The sequence below is a fragment of the Lepeophtheirus salmonis genome, chromosome 5 (assembly GCF_016086655.4).
Source record: "Lepeophtheirus salmonis chromosome 5, UVic_Lsal_1.4, whole genome shotgun sequence".
Lineage (NCBI taxonomy): Eukaryota > Metazoa > Arthropoda > Copepoda > Siphonostomatoida > Caligidae > Lepeophtheirus > Lepeophtheirus salmonis.
The window spans coordinates 37,520,772-37,544,920 of record NC_052135.2 but is presented as its reverse complement, the minus strand read 5'-3'; the positions used below and the strand labels follow the sequence as shown (position 1 = coordinate 37,544,920).

The 24,149-nt window shown below is 32.1% G+C and overlaps 2 long non-coding RNA genes across 4 annotated transcripts; one reads left to right on the top strand and one right to left on the bottom strand.

Moving 5' to 3' along the window:
• The first annotated feature begins 9,290 nt into the window (after positions 1-9,290).
• LOC121118069 (uncharacterized) lies at positions 9,291-11,005 on the top strand. Its single transcript, XR_005864325.2, has 2 exons — positions 9,291-10,096; positions 10,869-11,005. It is a non-coding gene; the product is annotated as an uncharacterized lncRNA (long non-coding RNA).
• A 2,065-nt stretch (positions 11,006-13,070) lies between these two features.
• Positions 13,071-24,087, bottom strand: LOC121118735 (uncharacterized). 3 transcript variants are annotated; one of them, XR_011780218.1, is made up of 5 exons: positions 23,783-24,087; positions 15,975-23,711; positions 15,765-15,905; positions 14,727-15,525; positions 13,071-14,682 (listed from the first exon to the last, which is right to left on the bottom strand). It is a non-coding gene; the product is annotated as an uncharacterized lncRNA (long non-coding RNA). The 3 variants fall into 3 exon arrangements; XR_011780217.1 differs by lacking the exon at positions 23,783-24,087 and having other exon boundaries at positions 13,071-14,668; positions 15,975-16,555; XR_005864553.2 differs by lacking the exons at positions 13,071-14,682; positions 23,783-24,087 and having other exon boundaries at positions 15,405-15,525; positions 15,975-16,114; positions 16,183-16,514.
• Between the last annotated feature and the right edge of the window lie 62 nt (positions 24,088-24,149).

The window sequence follows — 24,149 nt, the reverse complement described above, 5'->3', positions numbered from 1 at the left end:
CAAACTGATGATACTAGGTAAAACTATGCTTTACTGCCTTATGGACCCTTCCTTATTGTCTGCATTTTTTTGTGGACAAGGTGGAGTATGATTTCATAGTTCTACTTTGCACGATACTCCACCAAAAATCGACCAAAAGACTTAACGACAAACATTACCTGCAATTGGGAAGGATCCATAGGGAAATAAGGCATAGTTCTATCCTGTCTGCTACTCCACCAAAAAACGACCTAATGAATACTACAAGGTGGAAAATACTCAAGTTTACCAAAGAAGCAGTAACCAGGTCTGGTTTTAGGTGAAAAAAATTGGGTTCATTTGTTCCAGCTCCACGCTTGATTAATTATAAAAATAGGGACTCGACACAGGGTAGGTTATATCATGTTCAGTCTCGCTCTCGCCTTCTCTTAGTACTAAACAAAAAGCCTATATGGACATTTTTGTGTGGCAGGGGGCCACATTTCGCTAGGAGTAGAAACTAACCTCTCACTCGGTAGTATTTCGACATTGTTTACACAAATAAGTATGGATTAATTAATATTTTATGAGTTCAAAAAACACAGAATACATTTGTACACTTGCCCATAAGTCACATTGCTCATTTAAAAGTTTACATAGTGGTTTTTTTATTTAAACTATTAACGACTACCATTTCGACTATTTTTAACTGGAGTCCGTTGCCATGAGGCTTGACTGAACATATGTATTTAAATCTATCTATTCGAGTGTGCATGAGTAAGCTTCATTATGTCAAAATCATTATACTATATATAAATGAGATGGCAAAAGATTTATAACAAAAACCATACAACATAAAACTTAGAAGAGTTTTGTTATTTTAGTATTTAAAGGATTGGCTTGTAAATGCACTAAAACGATGCTCATTGATGAAGGGATCCTTCTGAAAATATATGGTATATTATGTGGATTTAGTAACATTAAAGACGCCATGCATGAATAATTTTACCCTCAGCCTCCATTAAATACGAGTTTTTTTTTACATTAACTATTACTTAATTAAATATATGTATATTTTTAAGTTATAATATAATTCTTATTTGAAGTGACTGATAGATTAAGCATGTTTTGGCATTAATGTTTAAAATAAACTTGACTTTAGTACTTGTTTTTTATTTGCATCTATCAAAATGATTGAAGGTGGATATTATTTTGATGATTTTAAAATAATGTTTGGTAAAAAAATATTTCTGCATAATATAAAAAGCTTTAATCGTTTACATCTATGCAAGACTTATTAGTAGTGTTGGATTCGAGTTATAACTATCCAGTTCACTCGAGTTGGAGTAATTGAATATTGAATCGACTTCGAATTCGACTGAAGGCATCAGGCAAAGAAAAAAAAATGCTGAAAAATTGTAAACTTTAGTAAAGTAAATTTTTTTTCAAGTTCGAGTAATTATCGAATCTAACACTATTTAGTAGCATGGATTTAATTTTCTAAATCAAATCAAAACTTAAGATTAAGTAGATTAATAAAGTAGTATAGAAAAGGTGATTAAAATAACTTAATTAGTAGTCGTCATTTCTTTAAAGATTTGGTGATTTATGGGAAGTGTAATTAAAGCAATAATAGTTATTCATATTTTTGAATCACACTGCAACGAATATGGAGTTAAAAGGGTTTTTACCTTCTACATACAGTTAATTAAAGGGACATTTCCATTTGATTGATTGAAGATGATTCTTTTCAATAAATGATAAAAGAAGGCTTGATTAATTGATTGGCTTTTCATTTTATATAAATTAAATTTCGCAACCAAAAACAACCTAAAAACTACTAACGAAACCTCTCCATACTTTGACAAGATAACCTAGAATCAGCTAGGGCAAGGGATGAGGAGAACATGGATATAAACAAGGACATTTGTTAGAATTATTCCGATATCAATCCCCAATTCTACTCTGAGTCCAACAAGGACGTACAATTATAACTCTGCAACAAATCCTCAGGGTTACTCTTTGTCTTTTATGTGCACACATAATTTTTTGATCAGGTTTTGATTATAATTGCATCTATCTAGGAAAGGATGTTCCCTACTCGGAAATGAAATAATAATTATAATGACAACTGTGAAGGAAAAGAAAATTCACAGAATTTACATCACTAAAGCAAAAATGCCCTTTGTATTTTGTTGTCAGCTGTCGATTTCTTCTTCTCTCTCACATTAATTATTATATCATATGGATATAATAAAATAAGTATTATATATCGTCATAATAATATTAAAGTTATTTTAATTAGCAATTAGAATAATAAGTTTTAAATTTATAAATAGATACTTAACTCTTCCTTTTTTCTTTCTTTTAATATTTACCATTGTTCTATATTACAGCTATAGTTTAACACTAAAACAACGATGGTATCACTTTTTATTCCATTTTGAGTTTGTTGTTAAATATTATCTAATGTTGAAACACTGGTCTTACAAAATAATTGCATTTTATTAAGCATTTGCACACTACGGAGAGTCAAACTCTATATAATTTTTAATGATCCTTGAAGCAGTGTATGCTATCTTAACGGATGGTGGAATCCTTTTTGTACCCATCGAATTTTACTTTTCAAATATCTACTCTGACATATCGGAATTCATTCTTTTGATGTTTAGCAGCAAATAAATAAATGTATTGTAATTATATTCATCAACACTGACTCAAAAATAGTTCGAAAACTTAAAATTGAGTATTTTTGATAGCAGCAAACCACCAGGAAAATATTCATTAAATCTTATTTGAAATTTCTAATCATTTTTTTTGGGCATATTTGCTTATTTTTATGACTTAAAATTTTTTGTGTTAAATAATTAATAAAAGGACATCAAGTATAATTAATCATAATTTGTTCATCACATACAAAGATTAATTAATGAACCAATTTTATATCTTCAAATAATATATATATATGTCTATTTAAAATAAATAATTTCTACATCATTAGAAAGTACAAAAATAACGAAACTTTTTTTAAAGTAAATAACAACAGAACCTTTAACCTTCAAATTTTACCCATGATGATTATTTACACGTCCATGTATGCAAAATAATTACAGAATTAGATAATTTTGCCATCTAATAAGTATTGATAAATATTAGGATATAATTTATAAAAATTATGACAATTTAAGACCATTAAGCAGATCTATAGTTATATTTCTTGAACAAGAAAACTATATTGTACCTCATAAGACTGTTTATTGTATAAATTGTATTGGATTCCAAAATAGCCTAGAAATTATTTCAAATATAATAATTCACAAAATGTATAACTTTTTTATTAATTAAATTGTAACAGAGCAATAAGGAAGGGACTTCTTATTTTCTTATTCCATCCACGAAATTAGAAAAAACGACCCCCCACCGAAACAATTACATTATGATTTTATTCCTGGAGCCATCCATAGTCCAAATTCTTTACCCTTATCCTTTTTTATCCTTATTATTATTGAGAAGTACAGCTAGTAAACAATAGAGGACCAGAGTCATAAGTTATTATTGTTAGGAATTCTTGTTGGGTGATACCGATGCGTCTGTTGAGTTGGAATCAAAAAGTAAATACTAAATAGGAAAAACAAAAATTATCATTGGATATTTTCATGTAAAAGATAAATTATTGGACTTTGGAATAAATAAATTTTCAATTACAAGTGACGCCAACAGTCCGATACATCAGTAATACCTAAGTCATTAAGTTTAATTAACAATTACATTTGTATGGTTGTTACAAGATTGTATTATTTGATGTATGATTGCTATTTTTTTATTCGGGGATAAAATACTGAGGGGGGAGGAGCGAGGAGTGTTATTGTTCAGGTGGTAGACGACTCGGGGAGGAAAATTCTAGGAAGTAAAATGACGCAAGTTGGAGAATTTTTAAAGTATGATTTGATGGAGTACTTTAGCTCGTTGCTAAACCTCATTGAGTGATTCTTTTTTTTTCTTTTATAATGAGTTAAAATAAACGCCTGCAAGATTTCATTTATTTTTACAGACCAGCAGTTCATGTTTTATACAACTCTTAAAATACTGTAAATTAAGATATACATTATAGAGTAATATTATACGGTGTTCCCTGTAAATAATACTACCTTAAAAAATAGGTATTTTAATCGGTATAGGTATATAATATATTTAGTAGTAAAATATATATATTGATGAAATTTAAAGGTATCAACAATTGATAAAAAATGTCTCAGCATTCGAAAGATATTAAATAATCTTGAATACATCTCCTACGAAATATGTCTAATCATATATAAATAAAGTAATATGAAGTGTCTCATATGGAAGCTAATATTTTGGCCATATTTTTTTAATTGCTTTAAATTATAGATAAAAGTAAAGAATAAGTCGAATATTTCAAGTGATTTTTTTTTCTTATAGAATATCTAAAAATATGCAATGTAATGTTGCATAAAATGTTCCGAAATTAAATATAATTAACTCGACTTTGACTAACTGTAATAAGTAATACATATTTTAAGAGAGGAGACTTAACTTCAATTCAAATATTTATCATATTCAATGTATTTGATGAGTACATATTGATTAAATATAACTAATCTAATTGATATATTTACAGGGTGTCCACGATAAATTGGAACTATGTTAAAATTCAACCTGCTTTATAAAAATGGAATTTGGTGTGTATTTGTTAATATGAAAAAGTTAGACATGATATTAAACAATAAATTTATTCAACATGTCCTCCCTTAGCAGCCACCATATTCTCCATCCTGCCCCTAAAGGATTTGCATGCCCTGATGACTTCCGCGAAATCGACAGCATTACCCTTTCTCGTAATGGAGCCTTTAAGGGCCGCAATGCTCTTGTGGCTGACCTTACACACCTCCCTCTCCAACTTCCCCTACCAGTAGTAATCACACGGATTGAGGTCGAGTGAGTTGGAGGGCCAGGTGTTGCGATCCCAGAAAGTGATGTCGTGGGAGTTGAAGAGGTTAGTGGTCCTCATGGCGATATCTGCGGGCACTGAGTCTTGTTGGAATATGAACTCCCTCCCAGTGGCCGTATTCTTCATCCAGGGGATGACGAACTCCTCTATGACTTCGCAGTCCTTGGGATTGAAGAAGAAAGGAGGCATCACCTCACCGGTGCTGCAGATGACACCCAGGGTCATCACAGAGGTCGGGAACTTTGTGGTGAAGACCGCAGGGACCTCTTCTCTCTCCTTGGCAAGCCACCTGTCATTCTGGACGTTGTAGCTTCTGTAGACAGTCCAGTTCTTCTCGTCGGAGAAGAAGATGATTCTTCCTCCATGGCTTCAGGTCATTGAGGAGACGCTTACCGTTGGTGAGCCTGGTGGTCTTCATGTATGCCGTGAGGATGTGGTGTTTGGCCAATCGGTATGACCTGTACCCGAGGTCCTCATTCACAGCCTTGGAGACCAGCTACTTGCTCACTCCACGGTTCTTGGCCAACCTGGACAAGGAAGTCCCCGGCGAAGCCTTGATGGACTTCCGGAGGCCTTCAAGGAAGCGGGGAGTGCGGATTCGGTCACTTCTCATGTTGTGGGACTTGCGGCAGACCTTTCCCTCAACCTCCCAGGCATTGAAGACCCGGTACACCGTGGTCTTGGGGTAGTTAAGAGGCTTGTAGATAGCATAGGGCTTGTGTCCCGCGCGAGCCAATGCTTGTTCCATGATGACTATTGTTTGTTGTCAAAACAATTGCAGTGGAAGTTATAGTGTATTGTTCACGCAACCTTTTATATTAGTATGATTTACCCCGAATATCCACATTATGGATCTGGATGAAGTTTAAAGTAGTTTCAATTTATCATGGACACCCTGTATTTTTGGAACTTTTTATCTAACCTTTTTTAATACTTATTTATTTAATATTCCATGACAAAGTTCTAAATTTAGCTACAAAATTAATCAAAATCGATTTTTTATGGCAAATCTTTTAAAAGTTGTAATATAATGTGGATACTCTAATTTTAGCTATAATATAAAATAACTGAAAAAAAATATAAACTTCAAATTAAGACCCTCCCTTTTACCTAGTCTTTGATTTATAAGATACAATTTTCTAGGAACTGTATTCAATATACCTTAATAAATATTTTATCGAATCCTCGATTATTTTATTTCAATTTTTGGGAACTTTTATTTTCATCTATATACTTACTTCAATTCGAAATATGGCTCTGAATCGAAATGATACTCTAAAAACGTGATTAAAAAAAGGGCTTTATAGGCAAAACTTTTTTGAGTTAAAGGTTTTAACAATGATAAAAAATTTAATTAATGTGTGTTTTGGCCAATTGGTGTTCCAAGACCTGAAATTTGATGCATAGTTTTGTGAATTAATTGTTAACAAAGTTTGCTTAAACATTTTTTGGTGATTTTTGACGCCAAAGTGAGGGTAGAGAAGATCATGAAGGTCGTAGGGCGCTCCTGGAGACTTGTTTACACGATTAAAAGCATCAAGTGAGATCCTTGGGAAGTGCACTGTCAGTGGAAGATGCAGGAAAATCGGGATCGTGGAAGACATGGACAATGAAATCACCAGAAGTTCATCCAAGTAAATGAGGTAGCATTTATTGTCAATGTCAGTATATAAAAGAATTGGAGAAGGCCTCTTATGTACGACAACATTTGCAACTACTTTCAACAGACAACTGGATCAAGAGAGGAAACAAATTGTTGACTTGGTTAAAGCATAAACATCGCTTTGGCCGCCCTCCTCACCAGATTTTTCCCATTCGACTATGTCATTGGACGTTTAGTCGAAGAGAGAACCTGTAGTATCCCTCACCGAAATTTGTATTACCTCAAAGCCTCTTTCCAGCATCAGTGGACGGCAATACCGGAGGCATTCATTAAGAAGTGCTACGACGCCTTTGGATATAGGTTGGAGGCCATGGTTACAGACAAAGAAAATCATTTTGAAAAATAGAAAGATATATTAACACTGAAAGCAGCTCGCTCCGGTCGACAGTCGCATCAGTGGATGCAAGAGACTTGCTGAACCCCTGGGGATCGATCGAACTCTGGTTAAGAACCACTGGTATAGACAAATTTTGAGGCTGATCCATGAACAGCTTCAAGGCGGCGGTTCTCTTAAACGTAAACGTCACTGAGAAAAGATAACACTTAAATACATAAAATAATCATAATTATTATAATAATATGGGAATTATCCGTTTTTGAAATGAGATATCTATTTATTTGAAAAAATAAAGATATGAAAATGCTTCTATATATCTTATATAATTATATTGGGGTACGATTTCAGTGGAATTAAATGGAAGGGGGATCGTTTTTACCATTTCAGTTTTTCCGCACAAGAAATGGTCCACAATTAGGTGATTGATGAACTATGAATGCTTACCATATATTGGATTTGAACAAACTTTAACTTCATCCAAATCTCGTATAAATGCGAATAAGTTTTCCACGCTTATACAATAGGTTAGGTGACAAATAAAAGAAATTTCCGTTTGTTTCCATTTTTAGTATGTAAGTTTTGGAGTTAAGAGACACGATCACTCATCAAGTAGGATTTTGCTGATTTGAAACATTTAAATTATTTGAACGTGAATAACTCTCCAACAGTCAGTGTTCTAATTTGTGCCATCTGATACCTTGTTATTCATAAACACCAAATTTAGGAGATGAATCCAGATCAAGCAATTGAAACCAACTCTGGAACCGTTTATGATAGATTATAATTTTTCTGTATAAAGTTAAATGGTTATGATAGTTTTTACCTCATAAATGCAAATATTGACATGTAATAATTGAAATAGGATCAAATGTCAGTTATACAAATGTTTAAAATAGTACCAAAGGGCCTCATAAATCTTTTATTTATGGGTATATTCCTTTGAAAAGTGTGCACTGAGAAAATGGAAAGATTGACTAGATAATGTGAACCTTTTTGTTATTCAAAACGGTGTACATTCAAAAGATCTACTAATCCTAAAGCCATATATTATCTGTAAAATCTAAACTACCGACAATGACACCGTTTATGCAAGGTTAATATTTTTCTTTTATGAATTAAATGGTTACTCTGTGGGGAATTGAGGCAGTGATTTGGCCCATTGAGGTCATATTGAAAATTAATATGCTGTTTACATCTATGCTTTAAATGCAACCCAAAAGTTCGTAACAATCTGGACCGGGATGAAGTCAAATTTTGTTACCATTGTAGAGCATGACTCTGTATAATAAGCACATAGAACAAGCTAAACGATATCATGGTAACCTTCATTGCATACTCGTATCTCAACTTTTCCTCCAAAAAAGAAATAAAACCAAAAACGAAAATATGAAATTTAAAAAAATACGTTACGCTCTTCAACCGTAGGTGTGTTTAATATATTTTTATTCTATAGTAGGGACTAGACATATGCTCACTACTTATCAATAAATGTTCGAATTCAACTAATAAACTTCCAGAACACGAATAAGCTGGGTTATATACCCCAGTATTGATTTTTTTATGGATTCGGACTCGAAACCATGTTGGCTGAAGCTTGATTCGGACTGAGTGAATCTGAATTTAGACTTGACATCACTTGGCATCAACATGAATGTACAAAAGACAGTTAAATTTTATCATTCTAAAATGTTTGTCTATTGGTACATTTTGTAGTTAACACTAAGTGAAATCGAAGACATTGAAACTTTTGCAAAGAAAATTATCCTAGTCCTACGCCAACAAAGCAAATTTTCTCATCAAATATAAAGTATTTGAGGGCATTTTTACAAGAAAAGTGGAAGACTACCAATCTAATCCTAAAGGAATACAGAGATACGGGAATTGATGACCTGTAAATATCTAGAAATCATCATTATTCTGGAGTGAGATTAGTAATCAACAACTATTTAAATCATTACAATTTACATGCTCACGTGTTTAAAATAGGGATGTACCGATAACAAAATTTCAGCCAATTCAGATTCTGATATCATCTTTATGAACAATTCCGATGCCAATTCCAAATTAATATTATCTATAAAGAAATTAAATTAACAAATAACAAAATGATTTACTTGTTAAATGTTTAACTTTTAATTAATAAAGACTTGACGAGAAAAGATATAAATATATCAATCATAATTATGATTATAAGTAGTTGAAAATAATTTGTAATAAAAATTATTTATAAAGTTAGTCCCTTTTTGTGCCCAAGACTCAATTTATTCGTGGTTGAGCTCATATATATTGACCGACCTAATGAATATACTTTCATTTTCAAAGGATAGACCTAAATTTGTTATGCAGGTCTTTTATTATTGCACTTATTATATGTTAGAATTAACGAATAAATAATTTTTATCCAGGGCTCCTATAGGTAAGAACCTTTAGTCATAAATCTAAGTTACCCTTACTTCGTTTTGTTGGTTGACCATTTAAAGTAATAAAAATTAGTTTTTTTTGTTTTTTCTGAATAATGTATATAATTAAGTAAGGTGGCATTAAGTATCGGGATTTATTGAGCTGATTCTTCCTGATTCTGATGCATTGGTACACCCCATGTTTAAACAAATAATTTTTACAAGACTTCTCTGTGTATACTTGATTGATTTGTTGATAAGTGGATATTTACCACAGAGATAAGATAGACGATAGTAGTTATCTTCTTGCAAAATGACTTTTATTTGCAGCAGTTCAACAATGAGTATCAATCCAAAAAATTTAGAATCTTCCGATGAGGAAGAAGATGAAAGGAAGGATCCGGAGGACGGAACTAAAAAAAATCAGGAGGGTAAAAAAAAAAAAAAAAAAAAAAAAAAAAAAAAGTGAAGACTTTGATCAGTCACAATTGCCACACATTATGTGAATAAAATTTTTCCATCATTGATTATATAATATTTTGCAGGATTATTTTCAAATGTGTCCCTTCTAGTAGGGCTGGCTGTGGGTGGAACCTCAATTATTGCTGCACCATTGATATTAACGGCCGTGGGATTCGGAGCCGCAGGTGTTGCTTCAGGATCAATTGCAGCAGGAGTTCAATCTGCCGTCTATGGTGGGGCTACCAGTGGTATTTTTTCTATATTACAAAGCGCAGGAGCCGTTGGAATATCTGCAGCCTCTAGTGGTAAGAGTTTTTTATAATAATAAGTTACTTTAACCTCAATTGCCAGAGCAACTGAAGGGATTAATGGGTTTTTGTTGTGCTTAAACGAGGGCGTTCTGAAAAGTTTCTTACCTTACAGTAAAAATGGTAGCACTCGTATATAAAAGCTTGTCACATCTATTAGGCATATGTTGAAAGTTACTCACCAAAGTTTCAGCCATTTGGACGTATAAATTGTTATGTAACAGTCCTTTTAGTGAGTTGATGTGAGGTTTTTTTATGAAAATGGACAAAATCGAGTTTCCATCTGTCATTAAATATTTGTTTTTTAAAGTGTAACCATTGAATAGATTCAAACGATAGCATAAATATAAGGACTTGTTGCGTTAAAGTTTAACGAGTCTTAGTGAATCCAACTTAGAGTAATTGAGGCAAAAAAAAAAATGTGTCTCGTTATCAGTTATTTTGCAGAGAAATATCCTGAGTACTATTTAGATCAGAAACTTTTCAGACCACCATCGTATATGTTAGTTACTCAAAATAAGTCGAAACAGTTGAATGTATATTAACTATCATTGAATAAATTGAAATCTATTTTAAACATACTAAATGTATACATAAGTACATTCATTTTTATTTTTTTTCAGCCTTTATTTGAAAACTGATTAATGTATAAATGATGTTTGTAGCATTTTTAATGATTAATAATAATATATATAGAAATATAACTATTTTAAAACTATTAGATCTTTGGTTTCAAAAATGTATAATGACAATTAATTAATTATTGCAGCCATAATTGGAACTTCTACAGGAACAGTTGCTGCTGTTGTGACTCAGAAGATAAACAATGCCAAAAGTAAAAGTTAAAATAATCTATGATTAGAATTTGTTAAAACAAAATCTAAATAAAAAATCATCAACATACAATGTGATTTCACTTAAATGAAAGTTTACTCTTTATTATTTGTTAGCTATCAATTTTTCTACGAGCATGACCGTGACAACGAGGGGTGGGGAAGTATGGGGATTTCTAATCTTGTCAAACTTGTCTAAAATAGGTTTATTGTCAAAAAAAGTTTATTAAAAAATATTCTACTTTAAAAAAAAAGAAGAATTCCCCATAGAAAAATCTTAAGAGCGGCCCGCTTCTATTCTTTTAGGTACCTTAGTTATTTTAATGTTAATTTATTAAGCTGTGGTCATTACTTCCGTTAAGGATGTATCGTTCCCTCTAGTTATATAATATATTTCATGTTCCTAAATCTTAAGGACGCACCGAATTAAGCGTGCATACAGGTCTGTTTTTAGAAGGGAGTACTTTTCCCTGGCCCAACTTTTGACTGGGGGCCCTTGCACATAAAATTGAATAGATAAAGAATAATTTTTTATTATAATGATCATAAAAACAAAATAAGAAAAACATAATTCAAAAATCGTTTATAAATCATGAAATACGAGAAATACACTCTCCAACTGTTCATCGTTTATTTAGAATAAATTATCTCAGATCCTATATTTTTCAATATCTTCTATAACCCAAATTGTTTATTAATTTTTTCAAAAATTACTTTGATTTCTCTGGAGATATATATTTTCTCATAGACATAGATGAGTATTCATGACTATATTTGAGATCTTTAAGAGAACATTATACATCTCAAAATATTATAATTTACAAATGTCTGGTGTTGTGCAGGTCCTTATTTAAAATTTAGAATTGAAAACTGCAGTCCCCTCCAGTTCAGTCTCTATTCAGTCTAGCTCATTTCTGCATATCAGTCCTAAGCTTATAAAGTTATGTCCTTGACGTCACTCAGCATTATTTCATTTTTGTTTAAGTTAGTGTTGGGTCAGACCATTATCGGTCTGAGTTGGTCACGTGATTGAATCACTCGGTCGGTCCAAAAAATGAACCAATTATAGAAGTTTAGTCACGTGACATGGTCCTACATTGGTCTGCGGACTGAAGACAGAACAAAAAAAAAGCTTTCAAAATTAAACAACCGGCCTGCAGAGACATAAGAATGCTCTATTATTTATTATTTAGAAGTAGCAACGAAACAAATTATCATAATTAATATATATATTAGTTTACAAAAAGGTGTGGGACGTAACATGTTTTCTTTTTCTAATTTTTTTGAGTCCAAACCGCTTTTTATTTTTTTGAAATTGGTTAAAACGAAATGAAAAGTCGTTTAAAAGTGAATAATGAACGATGAAATGTAAACGATTAATCGAATTTAAAATGTAGAATTTAGTTAACCTAAAAATTTGAAAGAATGAATGACTAAAATGAACAAAGCGATTTCAAAAGGTAAACGACAACAAGCCTCATCAGCAATAGATACGGTCTATGGAGTGGACGATGGAATGTTTATTTCCTTCATCTCATAGCTGCTTGTATTAAACATAATGAAAAGTCATTACAACTAAGCTGCTCTCCTCCCAAAATTCTTGAAAATTGTCAGGGCATCTACATTAATTTTCAATTTTTTAAATATACAAGAGTTTCATAATAAGTGATGAAAACCGTGTGTATAATTGGAATGTTAAATTGAGAAACCAAAAATCAACATGATAATCCTGATAATATGAAGAATGATTGGGAGGAGAAATGCCACAATCAGTTGGGACAATGGATGAAGGTGTTGTCCCTTGACGAGGTTGCTAGACACGATCTATATTAAAGAGGAATCCATGACAACCGAGCGAAACGAGGAGAAGGAACTGGGAAGAATAAGACGAATTAGAATTACGAGGAACACATACATGATATTCTAATTTATACTACTCTGTCATGTACAATGATGACAGGGGTTATATAGGTCAAAACTAATGTACATATATATAATAACACTCATACCAATATATCATATAATCACCATAGTAAGGAAGAAGAGGATGGGGGTGAAGAACTACAAGTTCAATAGATAATAATTAAAACAAACCAGAGGGGAAAAAGGAAATTATCAAGAATTATTATGTTAATCAGTTATCATTAAATAAATATATATTTCAAAGCCAAATTAATATCATAGAGCTCATATTTTCTCAGATCTCAACTTCTTTACCTTATCCGAATTTTTTTTTTATTTCTTTGCATATCTCTTTCGGTTTTCATGAATTAAGTTATACTAATTTTGCTAATGATATTAAATAACTTAAATACACCTTGCCTCAAATATTTTTCGAACGGATGACCATTCTCGCATTGTCGGCCAAGCAAAAAACTAGACTCCTTTTTTAAGTACTGAATGAAGCTTTCAACAAAGAGATTTCGTTGGTTTAAATGATTGAAAAGTACTCTTTTATGTTCAATAATATTTCCAGGCTTCCTGAATCAATATAAATAGTTCATCTGACGGTTCTATTAAAGATCCTCTCAAGATATTCCTGATAAAATATTTTGCCCATAGTGCTTAAATGTAAAATAACATATGTTATTCAAGGGTGTGGTTATTGATTTCGTCAAACAGAGATAGCATTGAAAGGTTACATTGCGAGTTGTCCTCTTCACTTATTAAATGACCAATCTCATTTTGCTAAACTTGAAGTGAAGTGAAGATTATCGTACATATTTTTCTGTTTAGAGGAACTGCCCCACACTCGTGTAATAGTTGCATCCACTACTATATCGATAGAAACCAAACTTTCGTTCCAATGGGCCTGACTGAATTTGTCCAGTTAAAACATGACTAAAAATTTTATTGAAAATTAAATATTGAGTCAAGTGCATCATAGCAGAAGTTGTTTGGATTCATGTTAAAAATGTCTCAGCACTAAAACAATTTTCTTTTGATGAGTTAGTTCGAAAATTCTCCAAACAATTAATAATTTTTTTGCAAAAAATTCTTTAGTTCAAAATTAAATGGTGTTATGGGTTCACGATTCGGATCTTTCTTTTTCAAAGGCATGTAGTTGAATAAATTCCACCAGCGCCTAATAAGCTTAACAAAGTTTGCTGTTGTTTGGAATTCAGGGTAACCATTCTTTGCATAAAATTCAAGACCATAAATGTTACTTTCATGGAAGAAGGCATCTGGTAGGTTAGACGATGTTTTTTGTTTTTTTTCAATCGGGTTAGGGTTAAGAATTTAGTCATTTAATTTGTGTGTATACTTCACAGGTTGAGGTTTTGTTTTCTCGAGATGAAACTCGAACTTTTTTAAATGGATAAATTCAGCAATCATTTCTTCACCATAAAACGAAGGGCATTTTAAAAACTTTCTTCCCAATAAGTTGTTGTATATGCTCTGAATCAGATAGCAAAAATAACTTTTTTTCACTATTACAAGGGTTGACTATATCCATATCAAATGTGCTGTTGCAAAGCTCTTGAGTGTAGAATTTTCTGTTTCCTGAAAATCCATGAAGCAATGCAGCTGGTTCAACAGGTGTAATTACTTTTACAACTTAGTAATAATCTTCTACAATTTTACAATCTAATTTTGTCAAAGGTACCATTGCAATAGTGTCTTCATATTTGTTACTTAAGCTCTTGATCATCACACAAGCTAAAGTCTGGGTTGTTGTATCCCCTCCTTGTTCAATGCCGTCAAATTCCCCTCCTGTATACTCAAAATTTTTGGCCTGAAATGAAAAAGCTATAAATTTGGTATTGAAGTGCCTTGAATTTCTTGCAGCTTACCCATATATTTCATCCATAATAATGGTTACAATTTTTTCTCTATCGTTGAGATTATTGACTTTGTTCTCATATTTGACGGTTTGATGACTAAGTCCTGTATCGACTGAAAAGCAGCTTGAGAGCCTTGTTAACCACTGAAGAGATGGTAATTTCAGTATTCCTTCGCTCTATATAAGTTTGTACAAAGATGTTGATGGCATTTTCCAAATAAGAGCCATTGCTGAAAATTAAAAGCGTTACTTAAAATTAACAACAATATTTACCAAGCGTGCTTTGGGAGTATTTCCTATGTTCTCTTTTGAATTTACAAAATTCAATCTGCTCAGCCAAAAAAAGTAACGATGGAATCTGCTATCGATATTTTCCAGCAATAACCTTCAGTCAATAAGTCAATGGAATTCTCAATGATGGATCAATATCAATCATAACTGTTTCCAAACATAGTGATTTAGTCTTGGAGATCAAATTGCATAACTGACTCGTTGATGTAATGATAGCCCGTAGAGCCAACTCAGAAAAATGTCTTATAACCAGAGGACTTCCATTTACACTTCAAATCATAGGATTTAACCAAGAGATTGAATCGCAAATGAGAACAAGGCCATCGGATTCGTAGAGCAAGACAAATTCGTCCTTCCATAGAATCAATATATATATATAAATCAAAAGGTAAAGACATTCCATCAAAAAAATCAGATGATATTTTCTAGCCCATTAGATTCAGTTTGATATCGTGCCATACAAATAATCCTATTTGATCTCTCTTTGGGAACATGCCTCAAATAGTGCGTTGGTAAACCTGAGGAAGCGAAAAAAAAAATGTAATGATAGAACCGAGGAGTTGAGTTAAGAATTTAAAAATAAGACTATGGAGTTGCATAAGCAAGCATGACTTATAATCCTTTTTTTTATGTTTTTGTCCCTTTCATTGAATAAATGAAGAAATACATAAATGTTTCTAGTGCCCCATGCAGATGGACTTTCGAGTAATTCCCTAGATATAGTTTAATAGGTAATATATATATTATAAATTAAAACCTGGAAAATTGGATAGTAACTCCTTAGTTTGAGTGATTGAAATAAATAGAACAAACTCTATCATGTTGACTTGGCTTTCAATTCGATCTTGAAGTTGTCTGAGTTTTCTGAACACCATTTCTTGGAGCCTATCAACCATAGCTAAGCGTTAAGTGATAAAAAAAGTAATATTTATTGACTATGTAATATTGGAAAACCTAATGATCATACCCAAGTCTTTAAGCGAAGAAACTAGTCTCAGACAAACTAGTTGCAAACCATCCAAAGCTACTACCCCCGTTGTTGTGACCATTTAAGCAGTTGTGTTTGCCCTTTACTGAGTTGTGTATCATAATTCTTGATATGTTTAGCTAAAATAGACAATAAACATCTTTGTGAGATCAAAGTTAAAGTATGGCTTGACGCATTCATCATTAACTTGATTTTATAGATGAATATCCATGCTCTTGATATGAGATGAGGATAATGTGTGGCGTTTAATTCTAGATGGGGACTAAAGGCAAATTTGTATCGACAAATCCGACAACACATCTGTTTCTCTACCGGTAAGTATTCCAAATTCCTGGTCCTCCATTTCCAGAAATCCAGACAGAAGGAGACGTTATTTTAGGGATTATATTCAGTTCTCTACAGACTATCGCCATCTAATATTATATTAATATTGAATAATAAACGCGGAATGATGACGTTCTTGATTGATAGAAGAAGAAGTATTTAATCAATGATGCCATAAGTATTTCTTCTCTTCCCCTCGGATCACTCTTTGGGATCAATGACTCCTATACAGATACTAAATGGACTGAATTTACAGGAAAGAAAAGTGTACCTTGGCGCGGGACAAGAGAGAGAAGAAAATACTTCATCATTCATTAGGAGTATTTTGAATTCCCTTCTTTTGACTAATTACTTCGCGGAAATAATATCAAGTCTCGTGTCCTCTTGAGTTTAGCTGGTGAATTACAATGCCTAAAATATGTTGTGCCCCTGGATTTAGAACAGGATATAAGAATGAAGGGAAGTGTCCAGGGATTATTCTTCATGCATTCCCCAAGAAGGAAGATCTTCCTTCTTTGGGATACAAATTTGCCTTTAGTCCCCATCTAGAATTAAACGCCACACATTATCCTCATCTCATATCAAGAGCATGGATATTCATCTATAAAATTAAGTTAATGATGAATGCGTCAATCCAGACTTTAACTTTGATCTCACAAAGATGTTTATTGTCTATTTTAGCTAAACATATCAAGAATTATGATACACAACTCATTAAATGGCAAAAACAACTGCTTAAATGGTCACAACAACGGAAGTAGTAGCTTTGGATGGTTTGCAACTAGTTTGTCTGAGACTAGTTTCTTCGCTTAAAGACTTGGGTATGCTCATTAGGTTTTCCAATATTACATAGTCAATAAATATTACTTTTTTATCACTAAAGGCTTAGCTATGGTTGATGGGCTCCAAGAAATGGTGTTCAGAAAACTCATAAAAGGCAAAAACAACTGTTTAAATGGTCACAACAACGAGGGTAGTTACATTGGGTGTTGCATTATAATTAACAATTGTGTAAATCCTTCATGATAATATTATGTTGTTATATAAGCATAAATAACGGGGAAAATATCTTTTTTGATGCTCTTAATAAGGAGTAATATCGCCGGACATTACTACATGATTAGCTTTTGCTCTAAATCTTTAAGATGGATTTATTTCTAACATTTTTTGATTAGTATATTTATGGTCTAGTTTTATGATTTTGACATTTACTTTATTATCAATAATTAGATAGATCTCATCGGTGGAGATATATCTATCCTGTGCACAATCGTATATAGTAACTTCCACATGAAGAAGAGGAGTGATTATCTTTTTGATTAAATTCCACGTCTCGCTTGTGTTTTGCAACCTAAAGTTATGACATATTTATCTGGATTCCGGTGTCAGAACAAGAAAATATTATTTGGATCAATCTATTATTTCAATATTCTGTATATATGTTATTGTTATTAGTTATATGATTCCAATTTTTTCATTTTGTATATTTAACATAAATGTATGATGGTATATTTTTTATCATGTAGATTATATTTAATTAAAGTCTTCTTTTTTAAACTTGGAACTTCAAATATATTTCGAAATAATCTACTTTGTTGTTTCATTAGATAGTATTCTGAGAATAAGGTTCATAATGAATTACAATTTCATGGAGTGTGACGTTATAAAATCTACTGTGACGGATAAAATACGTCTAATTCAATTATACGTAGTGTATCTTCATTAAACATTTTGCTAATAAATACTTACGGTATACCCTCAAAAAACATAATAAAGCAGGCAGATGATAATCACTTCAGTATTTTAAACAATGATACCATATGTATCCCCCCCCCTTCTCCTTGTACGCGTTTTTCTTCTCTACAATATTATCAACTTTATTAAATTATAAATTATAATTTATATTACATATTTTTTATTTACGTCTCTAGTTAACAACATGTAATCAATAAGCGTGCAGCATTTAGCTTCACACTTCCCCTGAAGAGTAATACCCAAAATACATGTCTAGTCCTCGCGCTCTAGATCATTTCTGCATCAATTTATTTTTCCCTTTATGTGCGCGAGTCGTTCAAATTATTGACAAAGACTTTGTTTATAACTTGGTGAAGACTCCCATTCACTGTTGCTAATTGCATCTTTACAAGATATATTAGTTTTCTTGTGGTTAACTATGGCTTTTGATAATGATGACTATGAGGATGAAAATGAAGAGAAGTACCCTAAGAAGAAACCTAAAAAAAAAAAAAAAAGGTAAGCTCTATCCCAAAATTAAATACATCTGTATATATAATTATAAAAGCGTGATTGTTTGTGTATTTACGTGTCCCTTATACCGTTATACGTTTCCACACGATTAAGAAGGGGAGGCCACCACCACCAGTTTCTCTTTCTAATTATTCTTCCTTTTTTTTCTCTCTCTCTCTTTCAATACCAATAACTTTTTCCCTAGACTCAACTAGATATTAAATATGATTTAACATAGAAAAGTATGGATATAGGAAATTAATGAATTAGATACTACAAATTTTACATACTATTTTGCGTGTATTTTTTGAACGTAGGATGATTAACAATTGATAAGGGTTTATTACATGCGATAAACATCTTTCTGAGATCAAAGTTAAAGTCTGGCTTGATGCATTCATCATTAACTTGATTTTTTAGATGAATATCCATGCTCTTGATATGAGATGAGGATAATGTGTGGCGTTTAATTCTAGATGGGGACTAAAGGCAAATTTATATCGACAAATCCGACAACACATCTGTTTCTCGACCGGTAAGTATTCCAAATTCCTGGGCCTCCGTTTCCAGAAATCCAGACAGAAGGCGACATTATTTTAGGTTTTTTCTTGTTTATATTGAGTCTCGTGTATGTATAATATATAACTCTTTAGTGACTTAATTAAAGGAAGCCATAGTAGTAAAAGTTATTCTCCCGATATCCTTTTATATTACAACAATCCAACAATTATCAACCTTTCTTATATAATAATTTATGTACTAGAAACCAGGGTTTATAGATGGGCCATTAAAAAATATGTAGAGAACTGAGGAATAACAACAATGATTAGAATGATAAATTAGAAACAAATAACATTTTTATACATACTGTTAGGACTTCTGTCTCACATTAAGAAGCATAAATCCTTGTTACTATCAACTCTTCAACATCCATCAGGTTTTTTTTTCTAATATGACGCATTGATCTACATCGAGCTAAAATCAAGTCGTCGACTAGTTCTAAAATATTAAACGCACACTCAAATACCCTATACACACAAATACATTTTTTCAATGATGCTGTCTTTATTTTATGCGGATTTTAAAAGTTTCGTGTCCTCATCCTGTTAAAAATGTTGATCGTGACCGGTAATTTTTCATTGAAAATTTTCTCTGCCTGTAACTCGAGTACATTTTACCGTATGAAATAATCCCCACTTTTTTAAGTTTTTATATAATTGGTTCGAACATATAATGATGATATGATAGTGATAGTCTAAAAAGTATTTAAGAGATAAATGGCAGTTCGTATGATTTACTTATTTGGCTAACTACCAGATGATTTCGGGTATTTTTTCTGTTTCTTTTTTTAGAAAAGTTTGTGTGATACAATAAAGATAACGAGGTGCTAGCAATATAATTAATCTGATCGAGATACAACAGTAAAGTTCGAACCTATTGTATAAAAAAAAATGACGGCAAAAATGATAGGTATTAAAATCTCGAGGAAAATTTTTCGACCGAAAATATTATCGGCAAATTACCTAGAACCAATGTTGATGTGTCTATTGGGAATTTCATTAAATAAATATGCAACTTTTTAATTTTTTAAATACATATATGTTTATATATTATACATTTAAAAACAATTGACATAGATGATAGGGGAGTAGAATTCTTTTAGAGGGAGATGTTAACACCATATTGATCTATAAAAGAAAGGCCAGAAAATAAAAAAAGCATCCCCACCAACCGTTTTTTCTTTTCTAATTCCCTAACAGCGTATATATCTTAAAAAACAATATCCATAAGATCATGTTTATTTATAATTTGGGGTGCGAAAAACGTATAGAAAAACAACAGTTTTTGATTACAAGAAGAAAAATAATACAATTTGAATCAATAGGACAAGGGAACCATTGAAGGATTAAAATTTATACTCTTTAGTTAAACCAATAGATACAGGGTTGTGCCCATTTCAGGTTGAGCGGTTCTATCGGTCTTGGTCTCAATTCTTTTATTTCAACAGCTTCGGTCTCGGTTCAGCATTATCGGTTTTGGACTTGTTTCTTTTTTATATAGGCTCAGTTCAGCAATAGTCACTTATAACAAGGGGCGTCGCTAGAACATTTGTGCCAGAAAATACAAGCATGAGATACAAACTATGCTGTATCTAACTTATACGTTGAGTGCTTAGTGCCCCAAGTTCCAGCAGGGTCTGCAAAACTAAGGTTGCTTAAGACAATGGTTTTCCAATTGGGGCTGCGATAGGAGGCTACGGGGGGAAGGAAGATTAAGAATTGAGGATTTCTTTCAGTCTACACATACATAGTACACAATTTTTTTTTGTATAAGGAGGCCTCAGTTATAAATGTATTATTGTAGGGTGGCCTTGGTATATTAAAGTTTAAAAAACCCTGACAAATATAGGCCCGAAAAGCTTAGTAGTGGACCTGGATCAATAATTTATCCCATTCCTTCTCTTTTTTATTTACACCGTCTGGTGCCTAAAACCACTTTGCCAGATTCATAAGAAGTCATTAGCTATTTGGAACATAGATACAACTGTATCACCTTGTTGACGAAAAAAAAAATTAGAAAACGCTCCAATTGCACACAAAAACTCAGAAAATTGACTTATTGTTTGAAGCTAATTTATTTTTTATGATATATATTGTATACTCTTAATATATTATATATAGGAACAAAATCACAATAACCGAGACCAATACGCAATATATTGTTGTCTTGGTTCGATTTTGTCGGTTCCGGTTCTAGCGGTTCAAGAACTGGACTCACTAGGACTGCTAGGCCGTAAAGGGACACATTTGACTAGGTATAATTCATACTTGAACCCAGAATTCAAAAATGTACCTCGTTTTTTCCCCCCTTATTAATTTGGTGTTGTGGTATTTGTGTTTATAGTATTTTGGAGCAAAAACTGTTTCAAGTCATGTTTTACTGCTAATACAATCACCAAATCAAAATGACCACTTTTAAAACTAATGTAAAATTCTTTTATATTAATTAAAAAAGCTTATATGTTAAGATTTTAATTAAGTATTTTAAACGCTGAAATATAAAAATGAATTAACTGTCACAGGCGTTGAGTATGTAGCATACAAATAGTTGGCTTTTTATCACCAGTGAGCGATAAGTAAATTGACTAAAGTAAATTATATCAATCAACTCTCATTATTTTTCTTTAATTCTCGAGGAGAGAACAAATATGAATTGATATAAGTATTGAGTAGCTACACGTAAAAAACGATGAGTAAGTCTGAGGATTTTTTGTTGAGTTATCTTCAACATATATTATTAGAGCAAAGTTTGTAGCCGATGCATAATTTCCCTGGGCAATTTATGTCAAAAAATCGAAATGGAACATTTATAAAAATAAATCAATAATGTATGGCTAACTAAAAAATATATATTATTTGCAAAGAGGTGTATCAGTCTTTAGCTTGTATAAAAAATTGCACATGCTCCGACAAATTTTCACATCGCCCTATATTTGAGTAATATAGGCACGCATGTTATTCTTCATAATATAATATTATCATTGAGGGAGGTGCATTATTCTTTCACTCTCTGTGGCTTTGTTTACAAAGGCATATAAGTAAACAACACTCATGCCCATGGATGTATCACAATGATATCTCAAAATTATCAACACCCCTTATCTATTTTTATTAGGTGTCAATTTTCTACTTTTTGTAATTCATTCTTAGTATTCTGGACATTGATTGGTTGAACTCGAATGACCTATTATTCGACTGTCATCAATTTCCTTTGATTAAATTAAGAATAGTCCTACGGTTTGGTATAGTTGGTTAACTTTGCATTATATAATGCCAAGTCTGTTTTTTTTTCTTTTTTTCGAAGGAAAAGTTGAAAAATAGAATACAGATCGTTGCGAGTTTTATATCTTTAGATTTATAACAATTTAAAAGTAAAAACCTCGTCTGATTGACATTTATGACGGCCCACAAAAAGTATTGGCAAAGCAAAAATCATCTCACAGGTTGTAGTTTACATACCTCTCATTTATTTAGTTGACAAACACCTAATTTATTTATTTTTCTCTTAGTTCTAATGAATGGTAGTAATTGACAATTAATAATTTTGTAGTACCAAAAAAAATGGAACGAAAATTTTAGCTCACTAAGACTCTTTATGAAATGTCTCTTTGAAACAATTATTATTAATTACTTTTTATTAATTCCTCTATAATTCACTATTTCAAGATTTTTAAAGATCCTCGGGGTGGCAGTGGTTGGAGTCTCATTGACTGCTGCCACAATACTTGCTGCACCAGTGGTAATATCAGCCGTTGGATTCGGAGCCGGAGGTGTTGCTGCAGGATCGATTGCAGCTGGAGTGCAATCTACTGTTTATGGTGGGGCTACCTGTGGTGTGTTTTCTTTTCTACAAAGTGCAGGAGCTGTTGGATTATCTACAGCAACTAGTGGTAAGGGTTTTTTTAAATTATTAATCTATTGTCACATTGAACAATCTGCAGAAAATACTGAAGTATGATTGTTATGCTCACTTATAGTAGTTACTCAAAATCAGTTGTACAAGTCAAACACAAAGTATTTATCACCCAACAAATAAAAATTCATTTTTTTTAATTGCAAATTTATACTTTAATCTATAAGCTGAGGAAAAAGTAATTTCATATTTCCCACCTCTTTTTTAAACTAAGTATATCTTGTTTAATATTGGTCACATCGGATCAGACGACGAGTTGTTTTAAAGGTGTGAGTGTATACTGCAATCGCTTTTTGACAGCATTGCGCTTGGTAGGCGCAGGCATGAATTATGTCCGTCGAGTATGGAGGTCTCAAAGGAAGCAATTTTACATTTTTACTATCTGAAAGGGAAAAAAGCGTCGAAAGTGACCAATGAAATTTGCGATGTATATTGAGCCGATATTCTTTTTGGTTCTTCTTGCACAACAGTGGTTTGAGGGATTTTTTTCTCTCTCAATTCTGCCCTCTACTATGAACAGCTCGACCATTTGAAGTTAGCGATCGAACAGAAGCGGCTAGCATTGGTGAATAGGAGACAACAAGACATCATCAAGACAACGCCAGGCCACGTACATCCTTGACGACGCGCAGGAAGCTCGTATGGGAAATTCTTAAGCATCCACCCTACAGTCTAGACCCAACAGCAAGTAAATAACATTTTTTCTTGTCTATGAAAAACGCGCTTGGGAGTACAAACCTTACCTTGATAAAACCCTGTGAAGATTGTTTGTGCGAGTTTTTTGCCAATAGCGAGAAGGACTTCTACAAGAAGAGCATTAAGCAGTTGGATTCTCGTTGGCAACAAGTTATCAAATAGAACAGGGCATACTTTGCTTAAATTGGATAATTGTATCACTTTTTATAAAACATTGAAATCGAAAAATACAAAATTACTTTTTCCCCAAAATATTATTCTATTTTGTATTTCATTTTTATTGTATTTTTATCATATAGGAAACTATGTAGGCTATAAATTATAATTGCAATACATTTTTCACTATCAGTATGACAATATCACATTTCTTTATATCTTTGTTTTCAAAAATGTAAAATTACAATTAATTAATTA